Raw genomic sequence first — 7,369 nt, 5'->3', positions numbered from 1 at the left:
CCCTAACCCTAACCCTAACCCTAACCCTAACCCTAACCCTAACCCTAACCCTAACCCTAACCCTAACCCTAACCCTAACCCTAACCCTAACCCTATAGACACTAGTTATAATAGTAAGAATTATAGCTCTTACCAACATGAATAACCTAAATAATATGTCCTATCAGAATATTATAAATATGACCACAAGATTCCTCTGAAAGAAGGAATATCGCCAGCATGTAAGAAAATATACTAAATGTTAGAAAAAGAGCTTTAAGTGCTTAAGGAATATATTAATGAATAACTATAATTAGGGAAGATACAACCATTGAACTCACTAGCAGGATATGGTGTACTCTTTATATAAAAGAAAGATGATAGTCTATGGCTATGTGTAGACTATAGACCACTAAATATAATTATAATTAAGGATTGTTATCTACTTCTGTTAATCCACAAAATCTAAGATTAAATTTAAGGAGTAAAGTAGTTTATAAAGTTAGATATTATAGATATATATAATTATATTTACATTGCAGAAGGAGAAGAATGGAAGATAGCTTTTAGAATAAAATTTAGGTACTTTAAATATCTAGTTATGCTATTTAGATTAACCAACACACCGTCCTTATTTAAGAGATTCATTAAAGAAGTACTATATAAGGTCTTATACTAATTTATAGTAGTCTATCTAGATAACATCTTGATCTTCTCCTAGGATAAAGATGAATATATAAAATATATTAAGGAAGTACTGCGTGAACTTTAGAAGGTAAATATTAAACTAAAGTTAAAAAAGTATGAATTCTATATCTAAGAGACTGAGTTCTTAGGACACTAGATATCTACTAAAGGTATTTATATAGACTAAAATAAAATTAAGGTAATTATTAAATAACCTTAACTAAAGAACATTAAGGAAGTCCAGTAATTTATTAAACTTATTAATTATTACTAATAATTTATTACTAATTATATAAATATTATGCACCCACTCTTTGCACTACTTAAAAAGGTAGAGTTTAAATAGGATAAAAGCTGTGAAGATACCTTTCATAAAATAAAATAATAAGTTACTAAGGCACTGATATTAGTGCAATATAACCTAGAAAAAGAAATAACTATTAAAACTAATGCATCTGACTATGTAATTAGAATAAGAATGACTTAACTAGGACCTGATAGAAAACTATAATTAGTTACTTTCTATTTAAGAAAGTTAATTTAGGCAGAACTTAACTATAATATCTATAATAAAGAACTGCTAGCTATAGTAGTAGTATTTAAGGTCTAGAGGGTGTACCTAGAAGGAGTAAAGTATATTATTATTATTAAAATAGACTATAAGAATCTTATATTCTTTATAATAATAAAAGAACTCACCTAGCAACAGGCTAAATGGGCTAAGACACTTTTATAATATAACTTTAAGATTATGTACTGTAAAGGAACAGAAAATGGGTAAGTAGATATACTTAGTTAGTGACCTAATTATAAACTTTAAGGAAAGATAATTAAACTAGTAATATTAAAAGAGTAAAAGGATGGGATGCTAATCTATAATTACTATATACTTATAGTAATAATTAAATTAAAGGAAGATCTATTAATTTAAAGAATTACTAAAGAAATAAGGAATGATAGAATTATCTAGGAGATACTTAAAAATTTAGTAGATAATAAAAACCTTACTATAGATAATAGAGGATTAATATATTTCTAAGGACTCATCTACATACCTAAGTATATAAGAACTAAGATTATTATAAAATACTATAATAACCTAATGTGTGGTTACATAGGAATAGAAAAAATAGCTAAAGCTATTTTAAGAAATTACTACTTTCTAAACCTGAGAAGGAAAGTACAAGGATATATTTACTAATATAAAACTTATATTAGAGATAAGTCAGCTAGGCACTAGCTATATAGCAAGATATAATTATTAGAAGCACTAAAATAACCATAGGAATAGATCATGGTTAACTTTATTAGACTATTACTAAAGTTAAAAGGATATAATTATCTAATAATAGTAACTAATAGACTCACAAAGTTTATCTATTTAATCCTAATAATAATTAATATAATGGCAATATAGTTAGCAAGCCTACTTATAGGACATGTAATTGTGCATTATAGGATGCTATAATATATTATATTAGATAGAGATAAACTATTCACATTAAAATTTTAGTAATTATTAATGGATTTAATAGGAATTAAGCAAAGACTTATAACTATATATTATCTATAAGCTAACAGACAGACTGAACAAGCAAACTAGATAATTAAGTAATATCTATAATATTATATAAATTATTAGTAAGATAATTAGGTAGTTTACTTACTAATAATATAGTTTATATATAATAATGCTGTTTACTTAACTACAGGGGAAATACCTTTCTTTACTAATTATAGATATAACCCTATATTAATTAGAGAACTAAGGAACAAAGTACCTACTATAGAAGAAGCTAAAGAAATAGTAGATACTATTAACTATTTAAGGACTTAACTTTTAAGGGATATTAAATTTATAAACCTCTGTATAGTAATTTACTATAATAAGAAGTACAGAAGTACTCTAGACCTAAAAAAGAGGGAGAAAGTTTACCTACTCTATAGAAATATTTAAATAAAAAGACTAAGTTAAAAACTAGACTATTAGAAAATTAGACCCTTTGTTATTAAAGAAAAACTAGGGCTAGTTAATTTTAAACTATAGCTACTAAAGAGTATATTAAAAATTCATCTAGTATTTCATATCTTATTATTAGAACCAGCACCAGAAAATATAAAAATTACTGAAAATATGGAAATTAATAACAACATAGAGTAAGAATATAAAGTTAAATAAATCCTAAATTACAAGTAAGTTAGCGGAAAACCATACTACCTTATAAAGTAGAAAGGATATAATACCTCAGAAAATATATAGGAGCCTATTAAGAACCTAATAAGCTATCACTAACTTATTTAGCAATATTATGCGCAGAAAAATCTACATTCACCTAGAATAAGGAGTCGTTCCATAACTAAGATGAACTAGAATTATTTATTACGGCTAGGACTGCAGCCTTATAATTATTCATAATCTAATCCAGTTCCTGAAGGTCCTGAGGACTGAGGGGATCCTCTTTATTCATCTAATCCATCACTATAGTATTATAATCTAACATCTTCTTACTATAAGTATCCAGAAACTTATAATAAGTCTTAAGACTCTTTAACCTTGCAAATAAAGCTTTAATTTAATTCTTAGTTTCATTAATTTAAGCAGTTAATGCATTGCAATTATAATTCAGTCTTTTCTATTCACTATCACTATGAAAGTATTTTTCACATTTCTAACTGCAATGAGTGCAGGAAGAACAGTTATAACTTTTTAAATCTATAATATAAGGAAGACTATAATAAAGGCAAAGTTTGCAAGGATTATTAATAGGGATACCTTATCTTTTAATTTCATTAGCTTAATGACTAAACTCACAATACTAATTCCATCTAGACATGATGAGGAGATATAATGAGAGAAGAAGAGAATAATACTTACCTAGGGGAGCACTGCCTTTTAAATTAAGTTTTAAGGATGAAACACTAGGAGAGGGGGAGGTGATGTTATAATACTAATATAGCTATATTAGCACAAGGTGGATGTGACAGGCAGAATCTAAAGGATTATTAAACACTAATTAATCTTGAAATGATTACCTAGTAATCTAGGGAAATACTTAATCCAGATAGATTCCTCTATGCAGAAAAAATAGTTCAGTTATACACTACTACACTATATGGGCAACCACCACCTACCAGTCACCCATGTAACTGATCTATGGTAAGGACTAATTGTTATGGAGGACAATTTATATTTACTAAAGGGATATTAAATATGGCTATTATATTATATAACTAACTACCATATACCATGGCTTGGCAATGGTAGATGGTATATGACTACCACAGACAACTACCATGAGATGGTAGTCAAAATAGTAGTTAAGGAGGAACTATATAAGGACACTTATTATTATTATATCTAGCACTCTTAGTTTAGTTCCTTGTGTTTAATATAAGTTATTTACTTAAGTATAAGTTTACTAGTCTAATTCATTAGTTACTCTTTTACTATTAAGTATATGTACTTAATAGGCCTTGCTTCTATCTTTGCTGTTATTATTCTTATGTATCTTTGGATTGTCCTTAATCCTGTTTAGATCATTATACCATTGTACAGACCCATACCCTATCAGTATCTTGTTAGGCTACCTGATTGGTAGGCCTTAGGCAAGTATCGGATATAGTCCAGGGACTATATCATCCCCAAAGCAGTGACTAGCAGGAACAGCAGAGACGGATCCCAGGGTAGTGACAATAGAGTACTGTTATTTACACCTATTCTAGTTATCTATATAGTTTTAATTAATATATAGCCCTTAAATATATAAAATATTAAGTAATTCAGCTATCTCTTAATAAATTAATACTAGTAATCATCTATTATCTAAGTCTTAAGATAATATTATCATGTTCTAGTAGCTAATAAGCTACATGTGTAAAGGTACTCTTGATGACTATAGAAATATATTTAAACTATAGAGTATAGTATAGACTGGTTAAACCCAACCCAGAAACCCGAACCCAACCTGGCCCAAACCCGCCTTAGGCCAGGTCCGGGTTCAGAATTCTTAACCCATGGGCTGGTTGGGTTCTGAGAATAAGAACCTGTTTGGGTTTTAGGTTGAAAAATAGGTTAGGTTAGGTTAGGTTAGGTTAGGTTCTTATTATAGACTCTCTAGAACCTGTGTTATTATAATATAGTTTTATTTATATAGCTATGTAAGGTTAGTACTCTATAAGTTCATGTAGATAAAATCTAACTTAGGTTAGATTTAGTAGTATAAGAGTATTAATAAGTAAATTAATATTATATTAATATACTAAATTAATATCTTCCATTAAGCATTGCCTGATATTTACTATATTTATGCTAGTGATGAATTAGTTACTGCAGAACCTAGGGCTGACATAATATTATTTAAAATAAAGTTAGTAATAGAGAAAGATTATCTTCTTATATATTATCTAGTAAATCTACCTAATCTTTCTTAATATTATTAATATCTTCCTCTTTACTAATATAGTTAGGTATATCTACTAGCTTAGTACTATCTTCTTTATCTCTAATAATACCTCTATCTTTATCATTATTATCCTGAATGCCTGTAAATTCTTATTAAAGTTTGAAATTTTTAGCATATATCTAGATTATTATTGCTTGGATTATGCCTGGGAGAAGATAACTTTAATAGTAGTAATAGATATCTTAAGATATATTAAAAAGATACTTAACCCTTATACTACTAATAGGCATAGCTAAGAAGTCTTATGCTATTATTATAAGAATAGAAAAATAATTCTTATACTATTTCTAATAATTAAGTATATTTATACTAGAGGGCATAAGACCTATTATTAGTTAGTAAATCTAACTTAAGTTAGATTTATATAATATACCTTCTTATAAATAATCCTTAATCTTACTCAAGGTATTATTAGTTTAGATTAAAATATAAGTTTTACTAAAATAAAACAACCTGGGTAACCCAACTGGGCTACCCAGTTGGGTTCTGGGCTGGGCTTGGGCTCAAGGGGGGTGTTCTGGGTTGGGTTTTGCCGAGGTCTACACCTGGCCATGGCGAATGATTTAATTAGTTAAATTAGGGCCGCGCAAGCCCCCCTACGGCGCTAATATACTAAGCGACATGTTAAGCCACTTAGTCAGGATGGTATACTAAGGGCACGAGATGCAAATTGATCAATTGCTTTAAGGAAGGCTAAAGATGCTGCTATAGAGAAGAGATAATTATAAAAGCAGTGGGAGAAGGTGCATGGTAATAAGCTACTACCAATGCCTACACGGGAGAGTAATATATTAATTGAAGCAGTGAGAGCAGCTGAAGTAAATGGTGATCTTTTTTTTATAGATAGCCAGCCAATGCCTTGCGAATAGCTTCAAATACCATGAAATTGGAAATTGCGGCTTGGCTGGAAACTACGGTGTGGGTGGGCTAGTCACGGATATTGGTTGGAAGTAAAACATGACTCATCGTTCTTATACCGTGTTGAATTCGCTAATCTCGTACCGTTCATGGATCACTAGTAATTTATATGGCCAATTGAAAATCAACGAAGGTCTGCTCTTCTAAACGATTGACTATCCAGCTACTATTTATCCCTCTCGATAGCGGTGGAATTTGAAGCTATTCGAACGATCGAATACTATCGAATATTCTGCCAAGGGTGGCAGTGCTCAGCCACTTCGTATGTCTTCCAGATCGGGTAAGCGGTCATATAATTCAATATACCGCAAGTATTACATAGAACTGCGTAGAAATTCAGCGAACTCGCCAACAAAGCAGGTTTCCTAAATGCCTCACTTCACGCAGCTGTGTCCATTACTATCACTACACCTTACATCTATCCAGCTCTCTCACTCCAACATTTGTCCTCCTGTGTTGCATTCTAACGGACAAATATGGAGACTCCTTTCTCGGACAATCCTTCAATATTACCCTGGGACAATCACGCTGCCTCTTGGGATGAACAGATGGGTGACAATGGAAACGACTATTTCTCTGCACTTGAACTACCGGTGCTAAAAAGGCTGATTTCTCCACAGTCAGGGAATCGCGCCCTGGACCTAGCAACTGGCAACGGTCTCGTCGCTAGGTGGCTGGCCCAAGAAGGCGCCTTAGTGTTTGCAACTGACGGCTCAAGGGCCATGATAGAACGAGCACGTGCCCGAACCCTCACTTGGTGCCAACAAGGGCGATTGTCTGAGAACAGAGTCTCATTTCATGTTTTGGATGTGACAGATAAATCTTCCTGGGAACAGTTCATCTCGAGTACTTGTCAAACAGTCAGTCGATGCCATTAATTTGCCTAACTATTTGAGAGTTTCCACCCCACTTACGCATCTGGGTTTTATTCGCAAAACAGGTGGATGGGTTCGACATAGTAACAATGAACATGGGCCTAATGGACATTCACGATCTCGAGCCTCTAGCGGTATCAATAAAACAACTTTTACGGTTAGGTGGTTGGTAAGAGTTGTCTCATAACATATTGTTATGATCTTTTACGGGGCTCAATTCTCTATTATTAGCTTCGTTGCCACCCTTCTTCATCCGCTCTTCTTCACGTCCGGCGCGGATCGGCAGATAGTAGTTCGTGAAGATGCTGTGACTGGGAAGCGTCATATAGACCAGTCCCTCATTCTGAAGCGCTATCTGAAAGTTCCACCGGCAAGACAATTGCTCTTCTCAGAGGATCTGAGATCTGAATCACCGGTATGAAACTTGCATTTTTTTTTTTTTTATGT

This window comes from Aspergillus udagawae (assembly GCF_001078395.1).
Source record: "Aspergillus udagawae IFM 46973 DNA, scaffold_3, whole genome shotgun sequence".
Lineage (NCBI taxonomy): Eukaryota > Fungi > Ascomycota > Eurotiomycetes > Eurotiales > Aspergillaceae > Aspergillus > Aspergillus udagawae.
The sequence above is the reverse complement of the archived record's forward strand: the minus strand, read 5'-3'. Positions refer to the sequence as shown.